Source organism: Canis lupus, chromosome 15, assembly GCF_048164855.1.
Source record: "Canis lupus baileyi chromosome 15, mCanLup2.hap1, whole genome shotgun sequence".
Lineage (NCBI taxonomy): Eukaryota > Metazoa > Chordata > Mammalia > Carnivora > Canidae > Canis > Canis lupus.
Window position 1 is genome coordinate 13,248,579 of NC_132852.1, and position 17,524 is coordinate 13,266,102.

The 17,524-nt window shown below is 40.4% G+C and overlaps 1 protein-coding gene and 1 long non-coding RNA gene across 10 annotated transcripts in view; one reads left to right on the top strand and one right to left on the bottom strand.

Annotated features, from left to right (window-relative positions):
- Nucleotides 1-1,180, bottom strand: part of LOC140604627 (uncharacterized) — a 73,209-nt gene extending 72,029 nt beyond the window's left edge. The window contains exon 1 of the long non-coding RNA XR_012007445.1: nucleotides 1,022-1,180. This is a non-coding gene — a long non-coding RNA (uncharacterized lncRNA). The remainder of the gene's footprint in view (nucleotides 1-1,021) is intronic.
- The window catches only part of TENM3 (teneurin transmembrane protein 3), a 604,956-nt gene continuing 588,409 nt past the window's right edge, over nucleotides 978-17,524 (top strand). For 8 of the 9 annotated variants that reach the window (XM_072775884.1, XM_072775886.1, XM_072775887.1 and 5 more), the window contains exon 1: nucleotides 1,563-1,712. The gene's annotated coding sequence lies outside the window, so the exon portion shown is untranslated. Of the gene's footprint in view, nucleotides 1,136-1,562; nucleotides 1,713-17,524 lie in introns of those variants that run through there. The other variant, XM_072775885.1, reaches the window with a different exon arrangement.

Below are 17,524 nucleotides of genomic sequence, written 5' to 3' on the forward strand. Positions count from 1 at the left end.
ACTTAAGTGGGTAAAAGCGGCAGTTACCCTGCGGAGAGCAGTAAACTTTCCTTTCCCTCCCACCGCAAACAAAGTGGAGGCCGGGGCTGCGTGGGGCTGCTCATCTGGGGCAGGACGGGGGGTGGGAGGATGCGGGGTGCGGAGCCTTTAGAGGCCTCCCTCCAGGAGCCATCCCCCGCCGGTGCGCGCCGGGGGTGGGGGGATGGGGAGGGAGGTCCCGGGGCTGCTCCGCCGCCGCCGCCGGGTCGGGGCTCCCGGGGGTCCCGGTGTGCGCAGCCCCGCGCAGCGCGCCGAGGTCACTGGCGCTTTCAGCCTCGCCCGAGAGGCCAGCCTGGAAGGCAAAGGCGCAGGGCATTTTCAGAGCCTCTTGTAAAGGACCGGCCGCCTCCCGGGGCTGGAAATCCTTAATTGCACCCTTCGGCCTCGGAATCCATCTTCCCGGCAGCGTCTCGCACTCCTACCTCCTCGGGTGACTCAGCTGACCTGCGATGCCCACCCTACGGAAGGATCAAGAAAAGTACTTTTCCTATAAGGAGGTGAGAGGTCTGATTGCAGCGGGAAGTGTTTCTCCACTTGGGTCCGAAGCACGGAATGACCCGCCCCTCCCCCCGCCCCCCGCCCCCCCACGCACCCCCCCCTGCACTTCGTAGGTGCGCGTGAATTTCATTTGGCGCTGTAAGTTCATTAGTGTTTGCAATCAGCGGCGGGCCGACCCCTCATCAGGGCCGCCAGCCGGCAAGAGCCATTCATCAGCGTGAAGTGTTATTCACGGATGACCCCTAAATCACGGCGAGAGTAGTAGATGCCCTGATTGGTCACAGCACGCGGGCCTCGGAGCTTCCCCGCGCCCGACGCGGCCAGGAGGGGGGAGGCGGGAGGAGGGAGCCAGGGAGGGGCGGCGCCGTGGTTCAGTCCGGCAAATCCCATTTGACAGCAAGAGGCAGCAAACGGGGGAATCTCGGTCTCCTCTCATTTTTTTTTTTTTTTTTTGGAATTAAAAAAAGAAGAAGAGATAAAGTACCTGTCACCTTGACAAGTGGCGGAGCGGAGGCGTCCAGGATTATAAATGATCAGAGCCGGGTCCAGCTCGCCCGTGGTTGGGCTCTCCCGCGATCTGCACGGGGGGAAGCGCATGGTAGGCTCCTCGCCTCGCGCACACACGCGCACACGCGCACACACACACACACACACACACACACGCGGACACGTGTACGCGCCCCCCCGCCCCCCGCGCCCCGCGCCCGGGTCACACAATCAAGGTCCTGGATGCTGCTCCCCGGCGCGGCGCCCTCGCCTCCTCGCCTCTCCCTCCCTCCCCCTTCTCCTCCTCCCCCTCCTCTTCCTCCCTCGCCCCGCCGAGCACCGCAAACTCGGGCCGGGCCTCCGGGGCCCAGCTGGAGGCTCCGAGGGCCCGGCGGGAAGGGAGAGGGAGGGAGGGAGGGAGGGAGGGAGGGGGAGGGGGTGGAGAGCGCGCGCCGGGGAGGAAAAGAAAGTGAACTCATTGGCGCTCCCGCGCGCTGCCCTGCCCCCGCCGCGGCCCGGGGAGGGAAGTTGTAACACTTGCCGTCCGCCCCCGCCCCGCCCCGCCCCCGCTCCCACGCTCCGCTCCCTCCGCGGCCCCCTCCCCCCGCGCCCGGCTCCTTTGAATTTGGCCAAGTGCGGCGCGCGCGGCTCGGTGGACGCGGCGGCCGCGGCCGGGGACAGCCGAGCGGGTAAGTGGGCGCCGGCGCCGGCGCGCCTCCTGCCTGCTCCCGGGGTCCTGGCGCCCGGGGCGGGGGCGGGGGCGGGGGGCGGCGGCAGGTCGGCCGGCGGGGGTGGTGCCCCCCTGCCCTCCCCTGCCCTGCCCTGCCCTGCCCGGGGTCCGGCCTCCCCGGGGGCCCCCCCCCGCCCTCGCGTCTGACACCTCGGGCCGCCGGCTCAGGTGGGAGCTCGGGGCTCGGCGCGGCGGTTCCGGGGAGCCCCGGGCTCGCGGGTCCCCCCTCCCCTCCCCCGAGGACGGCAAGCTCGGAAGGGGGGGGGTCCGGCCCCGGGGCGCTGCGCCCTCCGAGAAGCTGCCCGAGGAGACCCCGGGGGGCTCGCAGCGAGCGGGAGGCCCCGAAGTGTCCCCGCTTTGCGGGGCGGTGCACGCGGGGCTCCTCCAAGTCGCGGGCAGCCGAGTTGGGACGGCGGGGAGCGCGCAGCCCGGGGCCCGGGACTTCGCCTGGAAACTCTGATGGGGCCGCACGCAGGCAGACCCCCTGGGGTGGGCACGCAGGGCGACCGCGGGCCCGTGGACCTGCGCCCCAGCTCGGGCTGCAGCGAGCCTCGCGCCGCGTTGGAAGGAGCTTCACGTGTTTCCCGTGGAGGTGGACCGTGGTGATCCCCGCTCAGCACCCTCCTCCGTGCAGCGTGGAGTCCACGCTCCGTACCTCACCTTCCAGGGACTTGCAGTGGTGACCTGCTGCTGAGCTATTGAGGAGAAAGGGTGACAGGTAATCCTACCGCGCACTAACAGCAGATGCATGTGTTTTCTGAAGTCCCGGGGATTCAGAGCTGGAGAAAAGTTTCCAGGTACTTCTGGGTAAGCGCTGAGCCGGGGAAAGGGCGAGAGCTGTCCAAGCGCTTTCCGCAGGGCCGCAGCCTGCTGGGATCCCGGAGAACCCGGACTGCCTCTTCCTAATACTCTTGCTTCTTAGCTTCTGACAATGTATTTGTCAAACATTTGTAGGCTCTAGCAGGATCCGCTGGGTGGTCTTTTCCCTCGAAGCAGAACTATGTTCAAGCGTTACCTTTCCTTTCTGTTGTCACAAACAAAACAAAACAAAAAGACAGGACTGGCATCTTTGGGAAGCTTGGAAGCGTACCCCCAAAAGGTGGTATTGCAGCTTAGCAGAACTTGCCATTTGATTCCTTTAGCGGATGTGTTTCAGATACGATGCATACCCTCCTCCACACGGTTGCCTACCTGCTCAAGTATTTTTGGTCTCTCTAGCTAGCACATGAGGAACAGAGTTTAGAATTGAGAGAGTATAATGAAAACTCAAAGATTTCAATATTGCAGTTGACACAGACGTTTTTACACAAGCAAGACACAAACGGTCTTGCTTTGTGCACTCCTTCATACATTCTTAATGATCTAAAACTTCTAGCCTTTATTTCTTAGTATCTGAAATTCTGCTAAGAGCCGTGAAACTTTCGATTTGTGATTCTAAATGCAGAGCAAATATTTAATTCTTGCTCTAAGAGTGAGAGGTTAGTTCAGTAATAAGACTTGCTAATCCCACTTTAAAATGTCATGGCATTCACAAATTATTCCTAAATTCTTCAAAGATAGGGGTTTATAATGAGTTTAGTTAAGTTATTCTATTGTGTATTTCAGGATTGAATGTATCTCTCTTCCTGTTGCATTTTCCTTGACAATTTGCCTTCTTTCTTATTTGAATTGTAGTATTCTTCTTACTCAAAGGTACCGTTTTGTTTTTTGTCTTTTTTTTTTTTGCTAGTGGTGAATATATTTTATTTTAGACAATTTTAAAAAGGATGTATGTTATGAGAGAAAGTTGTTCCTTTAAGTAAGATAAGGATATTTTTGTATATACTACACAGTTTTTATGAAAACGTATTTATGTACTAATAACTATGCCAGTGCTTATATATTTGAAAAACACATATTAGTATCCTGTGCCAACAGCATTAATGTTAGCAACTCATAGACAGGGAGTATCGACCCTAATGAGGATTTCTTAATTTTGTGAAATAAAGCAGATAAAATTATAGTAGAATTCTGACTATTTTTTTTCTTTCCAAGTTGAATCATTTTGTATGGCTGAGTTTATTTTCTAGAAAGTAATGTTTTAGGTAAATTATACAGGCTTTGCTTACTATGATCTTGTAGGCGTGTCATGAGTCTTTAGGTTAGAAAAAAGAACCTGCTTTATTAGGGTGAAGACAAAGAAAGATAAGGATGCTTATCTTCCAATAGAAGAAAGCACCTAAATAGAGTGAAAAGTTTCAAATTTATTCCGAAAGAAACCCTAGCCAAACAATAATAATCCAGTTAGCAAGTTCCAGCTACTCTTTCTTAGCTTTGCTTCTGAAAGCCAAGAGTTAAAATTATTTTCTTTGTAGAGAGTCAAGCAAATAAGACACCAGGCAAAAGTGTATGGCTATCGTTGTGAGTGAGAATGACCTATCAGGAATACTTGATCAACTTTGAGCTTGATGGACAAAAAATGATGTTTTTGCAATAGCTGTGAAAGCATGTTTGGAAATACTCAAGTTTGTCCTGCGTACAATGGTGCTGGGGAGTGAGTCCCGATGATACTCATAGTCTAACATAAAAGCGTCATAAATGCAACTTTATTTGTTTATTAATATTGATCATTTTAATAAATAGATTACCTCCTTTGATTTAAGCTCTATTTATCCCTGTAAAATTTTTATTTCTGGGCGGCTGAGGAGTGTCCTCAAGGTATTATACTTACGTGAATCAGGGTATTCAGCAGTGTTAATGAATTGTCGACTCTTTTCCTGAAGATGTGCTTGTAGAAACCTGTTAGGCATGTTCAGTGACACATTGCTTCTCTACCCCATGTTTTATTTGATAGCCGAATGTATTTGGACTTTCAGAACACGCTTTCTTTACTTCCATTGAGAATATCAGCAAAGCATACGGTAATTTGCTATCAAACTTTTACTCTGATCCACACCCAGTTGTGTATCCCTTTGAATTTGCAGCTAAAGCCATTGTTCATATTTGTTTCATACAGTGGAAGGATAGTCTGGAGGAGAATTTAACCCCCTTTATTCAAAATAAAGAACTGTACCGAAAAGATAGCACAATGATGTTATGCTACTCAAAAGTTTTAGTAACTGACTCTTAAAAAATTATGTCATCTAAGTTTCTTTCAGAACACATTCAAAGCCTTATTTTGGAGAGAGCAGATGTTTTAAGAATCCTGATGGACATTTTGTACTTTAAAAAAAAAAACTTATAAGTTTCAAAACTGATTAATTGTTGTGTCTTATAAAAACTGATTTATTTCATACTTTTTTATACCAAGCATTACCATTATGAAGCTCTCCTTCTAATTGAGATTAATGTTTCTGAGCAAAGAAGTGGTTTAGAGGGCTGCATTCATTTTGAGTGCTGTTGTAATCAATTTTAGATACAGCATTCCACAGTGGGTCAGTTTGCATCCAAACCTGCCTTATTATGTAGAATTAACTTGTTGGTGATTGATAGTAATACTTCTACATCTTGAGAAGTCATTTGTTTCCAAACAAGTGTGATGGCTTGTATGAGTTTTAAAATATTGCTTCTTATAATTAAAACATCCTTTTGGGGACTTAATTTGAACTTTCTCTAAGAATTATATAAAACATGAGGAAACAATTCATTAATGCATATTCAACTACGATAGCCTTTTTTTTTTTTCTCCAGATACAATATGCCTCAGGTGTATTTTCTTGTTCATCTAAGGGCTTTGTGGTCTTTTGGAGTCGTAAATGGTAAACATTATGCAACTAGGTTATTTCCTTTTTTGTTTATATCAATATTCTAGTTGAGTTTTACAAGGAATTCTTAGAATTATAGAATTCTACATCTTGCACATGTGTTATAACTTTATTTTGTAAGGGGGGAGGTATAATCCTGACAATAATGCTTGTGGAGGTGATTCTTTACCCTCTTTGGAAATCTGGAAAGATGGTGAATATTATCATCCCTACGGTGATGTTTGCATTTGTACCTTAGTTGTGCTTGGTCTCAACTTTATCAGCATTTTCTTCTCTTCCGAGAGACCACGTGAATATTTTCTTGGACTTTGGTCCATACTGTGATGTATGCTTATAGTCTCGGTAAATTAAGATATTAAAAGCACAGAATATAATAATAATATAGATAAGTATTCTAAGATAGCCATCATCTATAGGATTTTTAAATAAAGATGTGACTGCTTTATAGTGAAGATAAAGTTCCCACAGTGACAGTGTTTTCTGATTTCAGGGAAAAAAAAAAAGACTTGGTAGGAAATATGTTCATTATATTTTAATTTTTTTCACTGTAATGATAGATTATGTACACTGAATTAGTGTTGTTCCAGTTAAAAACATTCATTTAAAACAATTTGAAACATTAAAATAATGTACTTAAAATATCATTTTCAAAGCATCATTTTAGCCATCCATTAGAATATAAATTTCAAAATACAGAAACATGTTCTAAGATATATAGATGCGTCAAACACCAAAACCACAATAAGATTCCTTCATTAGAAAGAATGTTGATTTGTGTGTGTGTGTGTGTGTGTGATTTTGATTAAATAACTCAGGTGACTGGGTAGTTAGAACAGCTGTGTAGGATTCCTATAAAAGATAGTAATCTACTGAAACCTGCTTCTTTCTACTTTAAATAAGTCACGAAGCAAATGACTGTCAGTATCGTAGGACGTACTCACAGGTCATGAGTATAGGATTGCAACCATATCGTATAATAATGATTATGATAATTATTATAATAATAATAAAAAGGAGACCTTAGTAGCCCGTTGATACTCTGCTGGAAGACCTAGCACTAGGGTAGCATTGACTTTTCAAACAAGTTTGTGATAGGTGGCAGTCTTAACTGAGTTCCAAGACTTCAAGGAGGTAATAGATGGCTTTAATGTTTTAGGAGCCTGTGTTGAGTACCGTGTGTCACATTACCCAACTATGGTTATATTCTTTCCTATAAGTTAAGGAGTTGATGATCGCTTATGGAGCGATGGCAGTTTTAAAAATCATTTTCCAAAACCACATCTGTAGTCATCTCTGCTTTCCTGTGGAACATACAAAAAAAGAGATGATTCTTTTTTGCAAATGGAGTATTTTGAGAAAAACAGGTGCATATATTCACCCTTGTATGTTCAATTATACAAAAGTTATTGTGAGATGCTGTTTGTTGAGAAAGCATTTTCCGGTACCGTGGAATACTTTTTACTTTCAATTACAGAAGTTGGGGAGGAGTGGGATGCTGTGATTTGGTTTGCCCTGGGGCGGGGTCATATTATTTAATAATAAGCAGCTATTTTATAACTGGATCTACTGGGTCTCTGCCTCAAAACCAAAGGAAGATACAGAGAGAGAAAGAGGAAGAGGGAGGAGGAGTGAAGAAGAGGAAGAGGAGAGAATATGAACATGAATATCTTTTATAAAAAGTGATGGTCCTTTGAGCTGCTTCTGTGTGTAGCACTGTGTTTACAAGGAAAAGCGATCTATAAAGGGCAAATTTGGTCATTGCAAGTTAATTGGGTAAGTACAGAAGAAAATTAACTTCTAAATTTTTTCACTTTTAAGTATTTGCATTTTAGATCCAGGAATATAAACATCACTAGTTTCTAAAAACTAATCAAATTTCAAATATTGTATATGGTACTTCATATTTACAGTGAAAAAGAAAATGTGTTAACAGTTCTACTTTATATTTTCTTTGTATATGGGACTGAACACCAAATTATAATTTTCTAATTCTCAAATTTATAGAGCGACTTAAAAAACAGTCTGGTTATTTTAAATGATCATTTAGGAGGTGACTTACAAGGTCACTTATCTTTGAAGATACGGCTCATAATCAGTATATTTTAGTCATTCTGTCATTTCTTCAATTATTAGTTATACTTGCCAGAATCTTATGATAATTCCTCTTCAGATTGCCATAATTTAGCAAGAAATAACAGCCTGGTAATGACTGTCTGCCTTCAGCCAGATTCCGAACCACTTTTGAAGAGTAGGATGACATGAAATTGTGGTCCTTGCTTTTTCTAGAGAAAAATTTAAAAAAAGAAAGAAAGAAAGAAAGAAATAAAAGGTATTCTTTTAAGAGAATGGATTATTTCTCTCGAGTACAGTTCAGCTCAACTAATATTTTACGATGAGAATGTGGACGCACTATCAGTGTGAGGAAGTGAGGTGTCTTTTTTATTACAGGGGCGTTTCCAAAGAGAGGTCCTCCCCCCAGGAAGCTCTAGCATCCCTATTGTGGCCAGCATTTGGCTTTCCTACTAGAGTGCTACCTTAGGAGAGCTAAAATGCTGGGACAGCACGTTGGAAGGTATGTTATGCAGAGAGTGATGAGACAGGACCGAAATTAACTTAATTTACAGAGAGAAATGCATGAAGTATTTTAATGGGTTTGCATGAAGCACTTACAAATATGTTAATATTGGGATATGTTTATTTCAGTAATTGCAAAAGTGATCCTATTGAAAAGTATGCTTGTTTATTCTCAGCCTACCAAATGCTCTTTTAAAATGTGACATCTATGCTAATACCTTTATCAGAGAATTTGAAATTTTTCAACATGTAGGTGGAAAAAATTGGCAAGGGACTGGTCCTTTATACAGAGCTGGCACAGAGCTTGTCATTTAAAATAATTATGAAAGCCAAAAGACAGCTGTAAATTTTATTTCTTTCAGAATTTATAATAACTTCCAGCTCAAGAAAGCGGCCGGACCTATAGTTCTTAAACACAGCAAATCTGACTTTTCCCCCCCTCTGAAGAACAACAACAAAAAAGCATTTTAAACAGTATTATTATATTTTTCTATGTTTATAATAAAAAATTAGATGAATATTTAAAAGGTAAATTTTTTGCTTACATTTTGTGCAATGATAAGAATAATGTAGACAAAAATACTACAAGTCATAACTACTCTGGGAATTTAAATAAATACAGAAAAGTGATTCACTTAATTTCGAAAAGGAATTAGAGCTAGAGTACAACCATCGCATTTTGTCTCCTGATGGTCACAAAAATGAGACATTCTTCCTACAGCAATATTGCTAAATTTTATGATGGCATCAATAATCGTTTGGAGAATATCTTGACACAATCAAATTAACTAAAATATTAATCCTTTCATGTTCTCTTTAAGAAATATTGCTAGAGAATTAGAAAGCTCTCAAAAATAAACATACCTTCCAGCAAAAAGATGTTTGTTGCCGTACAAAGCTTTCAATGAATTTGGATTCAGAAAGGGCTGAAGGTCGAGGAGAACTTTTGCCTGAATATTACCATTCAAATTAAAACAGAACAGACATTTTTCATCTGTAATATATTTCTAAGTTGATATCTCGATCTTCATTTTCACCCAGTCTTTCTCTAATGAAGCTGTGCTAGCATATTTAATGTTTAAAATAAATTTCAATTTAAACAAAAATTAAAGTTCTTACTCATAGGTCATGTGTACCTATCAAACCAGAATTAAATCCTCATTTTTGGAGTAATTTTTATGCTGTCTTATAACTTTTTCTTGCCAGATAGAAATAGAATAGCCTATTCTGCATTGCATGTGATTCAAAAATTACATGAAACAAAATTCTCCTTTACCGGTTACTTTTGCCCTAGAGTGTACAATCTCTGAATGAGAACCTGGCTATACAAAAAATTTTGTAAACCATATTGCCGTGTTAAGTTGATTTGCCAATAAGATTTTTTTCCCTTGTTACTCATTTTAAGAATTACAGCTGTGGCAGGAAAGAAAACTTTTTAAATGTTTTCTGTCTTGTGTTTTGATCGTGATATAATTTTTAAAATTATGTATTAATTTGTATGATATTAGGTGGTGTAGTATATGTTTGGTGTTATTCCTTTGAAGGAAAATAAGTCATTGCAAAGGGTGTAATTTATAAATTAAATAAATGTAAAATTATTCACATAGGATTTGAAGCACAATACATTATGGTTAAAAATGCAGTGTCAAACAGAAGTCTTCATTTTGTGTTTTCAAATTCAAATACCGTTTTACTGATGATATAAGTAATTAGATCTCAATAATTTAAGTTATTTACACTTATGGCTTTTATCTTTTACATGGTTCCACTAATCCGAACTTTGTATTTTTATTTAAAAGCATATTATGCTCTACAGTCAGCAATTAAGAAATCTAAAAGTATTAGTAATTAAAGTGTACATTAACTCCAATATAAGGTTTTGAAGAGCCTGATAGGAAGTATGATAATTAGGTAAATCTGGTGTTCTAGAAATCCTAGAAATACTTTAATGCATATCCCGTCTTGTATAGTCTAGACACTGGGAAACCATTCATTAATATATATATATGTATATATATATACATATATATATATGCAATATCCACACAGATAACCAAAAAGTTTTTTTATTACAAAACTGAAAGACGAATTATGCATTGATGTTATTTTATTTTCCCTTAAGTCACACAGCATGAATGCATTTGTAAAATAAAAGTCACATTTTAAGATACATCATTTATTGGTATTCTGGCTTAAGGTAATCTCAATAAAATCCATATTATCTTGCATTTCATTTCAGCATGATGTTAGCAAGTTGAGGCAGCCCTCAGTCAGGGCCATGGCAAAAGTCTGATCTCTTTACTTGAAGTTTTATATAAAACCTGTATTTGAAGTGACATACTTCATCTCCATGTGCAGGTGTTTTCTGAGATTTTGACAAAAGAGAGATCTGAAGGAGAGGACCAAGTGCTTGTTTTAAGAGATGCCATCGGTTCATTCTGCTCACATCATCTGATGAAAATATCTTTTAAAACTGTATTATACTTCAGATAGGAATTTTAACCTATCAAGCTGGGTGAATTTCATATTCAGCTATCAGCAGAGGGTAATTTTGAATTACTTAAAACAAATCATTAATGTATCACATATTTCATGTGAATGTGATATAAAGTATACGAATTGGTCGTGCAATTACCACTTGAGCTTTGAAAAGGTTAAAATTCACATTAAAAATTTTAAATGTTGAAGAACGCAAAGTACTAATAGTTCAGTCTTGGAAATTGTTATCAATGTAAGCCTTCTAGGGACTGCTTTTTGTTGTTGTTATTTTGTTTTTACCCTTTTTCAAAAAAGTACCTTCCATGATATTATCACTTAATGTTAAGTCTGGACTATAAACATTTGATTTAGGAATAGATGTAAATTACTAGAACACATTATGTATTTTTTTTCCCCCCAAATGAAAGTATCTCAAGGCTTTCTGGGTGAGGTTCTGGTTCTTTTGGGATTAAGAAGCATTGGTATAAATGGCTAATTTCGGTAGAAGAGTGTTACATAGTTTTTAAGTCCTCGTTATTACTTTTAAAAGAATATCCCATCAGGAATAGGAAGCTTTGTGGATAAGCTGCCACTCTTTGATGAAGGATTATGCATTCTCCCCTAAATCTGTGATCCCAGAATCTGTTACACAATGGTTTTATCAAGTAGCACTGGACTAGTTTGGCCATCATTTCATTTCCTCGAATAAGTTAATTGGTTCCTTTCCTAAATCTAATATTTATGTAGAATTTTGGTCTAAATATAAACTTGAGGCATTGATAGATCCAACTTCTAAAATCCAGAGGTTAATAATTTGATGCAAGATTACGATGAAGCCAGAAAAGTTTGGAAGGATGCTTTTACATTTATACCAGATGACAAATGAATTGATTATTGCGGGTACCCAGTCGTTTACATGGTTTACCTACTCAGTCAAGTCTGCAGGGTCTGTGGCCTGAGTGAAGTTCCTTGTAAGCTTTTCCTGTGTCAGTGATATTCAAAGCAACTTGAGACAGAAATAATAGCATATAAAAATGAAGCCATCACATATTATTAGTTGATTATCTCTAACATGTATGCAAAAAGTGAGCATATTATAGCATACTTTGATCATGGGTTTTTTTTAAAAAAAAAAGAATGAGTGTTTTGTTATGTGACTACATTCCCATTAGAATGAATAATTTCTTGCAGAGCATTAAGACTGTAATAAAAATGTGTCATGTTGTAGGGAGTTTTTTTTTTAGTCAGAGAACTATATTAAAGATTGGTCAGTTCATCTTATTAATCAAATATCAAATATTGGCTAATTAAGATAATTTTAACTGTAAGACCCAGTGATGATATCTAAAAAAGCATAATTTATAGACATTTTTCTTTAATAAATGGATTCTTATTTCTGAACCTATTAGCTTTTAAAAGTTTTTTGAAAATGGCAAAGTTTACTAAAAAATTGCAAAGTGCAGAAGTAAATTTCTTTTTACAATTTAAATCTAGTTTTTGTATACTTATTCATTGAATCATACTATATAAACTTTAGAAGTTATAATGTTAATATTCCTGTTAATATTCGTGTTCTGATTTTATTAGCCTCTTAAACTTGTATACAGGCATAAATATGTATCCATTGTGAATGAGATATGAATATAAAAAATTGGTTTTATTCTTAAATATTATATTGAGCATATTTATGAAAAGCTATTTTAAATTACCGCTTTTAATGATCAATTTAATGTGACAATTGATTATGTAAACCTTCATAAAAGATTCTAGGCTTTTACAATTGGTATAAATATGAGTTTTAAAAATAAAAAATACTGTCTGGAAACTAGCTACATATAACCAAGTTTTCAGGTACTTTATAAGATTTTTAGAAGAATTGAATTAAGACCTTAAGATATTTTATGTAGATATTTGTACAAATTTCCAATTTATTATTTCTAGGAAAACATAGGGTTTAATACACTTCACAGTAATTAGTTGAAAAACATTAGTCATCATGTTTCCTGTTTTTAATTTGGGAATATATGTGTTTTAATTTCACATGTAAAAGTAACAGATTAAGGATTTTGAAGAGCAGGGTTTTGGGTTTTTTTTTTTTTTCTATCTTTCATCAGCTCTGTAGCTGAACCCATACAATCTCTTTCTTCATTATTCTAAGCCACTATCAGATTCTAATCTTTGCTGTGTCCACAGCTGTTTGAGGATTTTTTTTTTTTTTTGGCAAGTGTAATTACAAGTACATGTGTTTTGTGCACCTCACTTCTTATAAATGCCTATAAAGGAAGATGAAAGAACAGCAGGACGGACTCTGTACAGGTGCATGGGTGATTCTACTTGTTTTTAAATCATTATGTCAGTGGTTATGAGAAAGAATTGCAAAGATTAAAACATAACAACTTTGGCTTCAGTGATGTTGGCCATAAAAATCACTGAAAATTAAATAATTTCTCTACATTTTTATGGAGTTAAGTACCACGGGAATCAAGTGGTTTCCACATTTCTTTAGGTCATATATCTACAGTGATGGTCATAATTTAAACTCTAAACAAAATATGATAGTTTTTTTCACTTCTTAAAAACCCATTAGAATATGACATTGTAGAGAGATTTATTAATCCCTTGCATTTATTTGGATGTGCCAAGTTGGAGAATGATTGATGTCAGATGGGCACTTAACAAATGTACAGTGATATAACCCTGCAGAAATTAGAAAGAGTGCTTTCTGGAGAAAATTCAACATATTTGTTTGCATTAATATTATTTATAGAACCAAATTGGAAACTATATGTAAACCCTAAGAAATGTTAAGTGTGTCAACTTGTAAGGACAACCTGTCTTCATTATTTATAATATCTCTCTTTTGTGCTGTTGGAATGTTCCCATCTCTGTGGACAGTGGGATTGGCTCTCAGAATAAGTAAAGGTACTTCCTGTGATTAGTAAAGTGTAGAAAATGAGTTCAATACTACTACTTTTAGGAAGGTGTCAAAGATGTTGCATAGAAACACGATTATTTTTGTTTTCCTCTTAGGAGATTCTAGAGAATATCTGATGCCTGATGAAAATTCTTTGGACAACAAAAGAGGGCAGGATGAGGAGTGGGATAGGCTTCATTTGGAAAAGATAGAACTACACATGGTTCGTCATTTTTCTGCTACTTTTCATGTAAGCGTATTGATTGTGGGAGAAGGTCTTCAATATTTTGAAAGCCAAGATAGGAAAAAAGTGCTTTAGTTTTAGGAAGGCTTTTGAGAATTGTTCAGGGGTGGACATGCACTGCTTACCAGTCAAAACTTGAAAATTTTCCCCTTTTATATTTAATATATTAGAAATTAGTAGACATTGAACCTATAAAAATTATGAGGCTATATAGATGTCATAAAGCTCTGCCCTGATTTGAATGTCTATCTTTATTTTTATTTATTTATTTATTTATTTATTTATTTATTTATTTATTTATTTATTTATTTATGATAGTCACAGAGAGAGAGAGAGAGGCAGAGACACAGGCAGAGGGAGAAGCAGGCTCCATGCACCGGGAGCCCGACGTGGGATTCGATCCCGGGTCTCCAGGATCGTGCCCTGGGCCAAAGGCAGGCGCTAACCCGCTGCGCCACCCAGGGATCCCCGTCTGTCTTTATTTTTAATGTGTGCCTTACTTCCACAGGTATTTTTCTTCTCCCGATTCATTTAAGTCAAACCCCAAGTGTTTTGTCAGTGTTCTGTGTCCAAGTGACTCCGTCCTGGGAAAGATTAGAAGAAATAAGACATGATCTCAGACCCCTAGGAAGTTTTCCCTTCTAGTTGAGGCATGATATAAAAGATAACAGACCGTTATTAAGGCTATTAAGAAAGCTGAAAGAGGGTTTGGAAGAATTACTGCTTTGGTCAAATTGTGCTCTAAAAGCCCATGGATCTTTGAAATGCCAGGGAACCGAAGGGAGTACAGAATCTAAGGCTTCCAGCACACAGCTTTCCTGCAGCCTACAGACGTTAGCAGAGCCTTGAAACTCTATGAACGTTGGAAAGGACACGAGGCCGTAACTACTGACAAACAACAGAAGTGCCCTGGGGCTCACAAGCGTTTAAAAGGATAGACAGCCGAGTGAATCGGAACATGGGCCTGATACTTCTGCTCACAGGCATGGCCATAGATACCTAATAAGGTCGGTCACAAAGAGCCAGGGACCTGGGGAGAACAAAAAGTGGCCATTTGCCTCCTCCCCTGTGGAATAACTTGGCAAAATGTTTGTTGCAAGCTTACCCACAAAAGTACTGTGAAGGCAAAGGCCCTTCCATCCTGTTCTCGACACAGTGCCTGGCCCTGCAGAGTCCATCGGTAAATAACTGACGTGGGAATGCAATCCCCCCTCCCTCCGTGTCGGTGTCGAGGGCCCTCCCTGGAGAATAGCTCCTTTCTACGAAAGCTTTGTTCCCTCCAGACTTAGGGCATCCCCTAGGACCACTACAATTCCATAAGTGTATTATTCTATTATTTTAAGATTGCCTCTGATTCCTGATAAATCTGTAGTGCCAACAAGAAGTTGTTGGAGTTTAAGAGCAAAGGATACGGCATAGACTATAGATCTCTGGCAAAACCACCAGTTGACACGGAGAGGTAAGGGGATCCCAAGGCAGGGAAACGGAAGGAGCAACAGGAATCACCCACAGCAAGGCCAAATTTGCAAACAAGTGTCAGTGATGCCCAACAGGTAACGTGGACGCATGCAATTGGCCGGGGTAGTTGTGTGCTGCATTTTCACGTCTGCCGAGATACATGTTCTTTCATATTTCCTAAAATATGTGGTTCTCCTTGTCTTTTGTTTTTCCACTTTTGAGAGAGACATGCATGCAGAGAAATGTTTCTATGCTATTAGAGAAACAGCAGAGCAAGTTTGATAAGAAATAGTGTTGGCATAGGCTCAGAGACGGAGACACGGGGTGATGGGAGCCCAGCACTGAAGGGACGCATGCCTCATCCAAAAGGAGATACCACGTCACACCTCTAGACTGGTTGTTGCCATGTGGGGGTGAAACAGTGTTGCCAGATTGCAAGAATCTTCAAGAAATGCCAGAATATGAATTATGTGAAATCTCTAGATTTTTAAATGTTGGCTCATTAAAAAAAAAAAAAAAAGGCAACGCACAAAACACACAGATAAAACAAAACACGCCTGCAGGCTGGGTTTGGCAGTTGGGCCACCAGTTTGCAACCTGTGATATAGAGGCAGAGATCTGCATGATGTCTTTGGGAGATCGTGGGTGAGCAGCAGGAATGGAGCAGAGGATCCCCCATGGAAAAATCTGTGATGAGCTTGGAGAGAGAGCTTGGGCCCAGATTGTGGATTATCTTAAATGTCATCCTCTTCTACCCATTTTGGAGAAAAAAAAAAAAACCATGTTTGCAGTTTGTAGTACACTTTTTCCTGCTTTAAAACAGAAACTTGGGTTGCCAGCAAGCCTTCCATAAGCATTGTTCATGCCAAGTCAGGAAAGGATTAAGTGACAGTAGAGGTTATAACCCACACTTTTGACCTTTCATTCAGATACTTGAGATCCCTCCCTCCCTAGCTCATCTTCTGCCCACCAGGGACTAAACGTGCCAGGCTCTTGATACCTTTAATACACCTATAATTTGGGGCCACTCCAGTAGCAAGCTATAGCTAATATGTTTTTCTGATAACATTTGACTATCACCTGAATCCAGATCCTACATTCTATATGACAGGAAAATCCAAAGTTAAAGATGACGTATTGGATTAGGTCATATCCATTACGTTAATTGAATAAAAGGAACACTTAGCTTCCCTTGGCTCGCTGTTTTTTATTGTTGGGTGCTGAAGGAGTTGGGCTCTGGAACTAGAGAAGCCTGCTCAAATCCCACATCTGTCATTTATTTTCCGTGTGACCTTGGGGAGAGCCACCCTGTCTCTGAGCCTCACTTCCTCATCTGTAACAATGGTTGGTGACATTGCTATTGCCAGGAGCCTGGAACCCTGTCCTGTACGCTGTAGGTACCACGGTGGTGGTGGCTGCAGTCACTGGAGGGGCTGTCTTTGGCACTTTTTGGTGATTATGGTGCTCTCTGACATGGCTTCATGTGAGTTTTGGAGTCAAATTTGGAGACGAAAATCAAGTCCCGCTGTGCCACTTAGTTACTTTAGTCTTCGTACCAAAAACTGGGGTGGATGTGAAGATGAAATGATCTGAAGCACAGAGAGGGATTACGTAGTGTCAGGTATGTAGTGAGACTTAATGTGTGTGTACAGATGTGTGTGTATCAGGAGAGTAGTGCACGTTAATCCAGCAGCCAGACTGCTGTAATATTAGCTCCCTAAATTAGGTGAGAAGAATCAAAAAGCAGTTACGGACCTTCTTCTCTTTTCTTGGGCTGTCATCTAGAATATTTCTCTTAATGAACAATTTTTAACAACCCTGATTCTCTGACTTGCCAAGTTACTGATTATAAGTGCTAAGTTCAGGTGGAGGAGTTGAGATACCCTGTTCAGCTTTGGCCTGTGGATAGCCGGAAGATTAACGGGTGCAAGGGCTTATCCACAGAGCAGCATACACAAAAGTACTGATGAGAACAGTCAGCCCCCATCATGATGGTCCAGAGTCACTTAAAGAAGAGAGGGCAATATCTGTGATGTTTTGCAACCGTTTATATAAAAAAGATGAAAAGATTCTTGAGGCACCTGGATGGCTCAGTCGGTTAAGCACCTGCCCTTGGTTCAGGTCATGATCCCAGGGTCCTGGGATTGAGATCCATGTGGAGCTGCTGCTCAGCAGAGAGCTTGCTTCCCCCTCTCCTTCCCGGTCCCCCTGCTTGTGCTCACTTGCTCTATCAACTAAAGCAATAAAATCTTTAAAAAAATTTTTTTTTGATATTTCAAGGAGTATAAGATTCATCTCTAAAGTGTATTCGAAGACACATTCCTTAATGATGTCAGGTAACTGGGATATTTTGTGGAAAA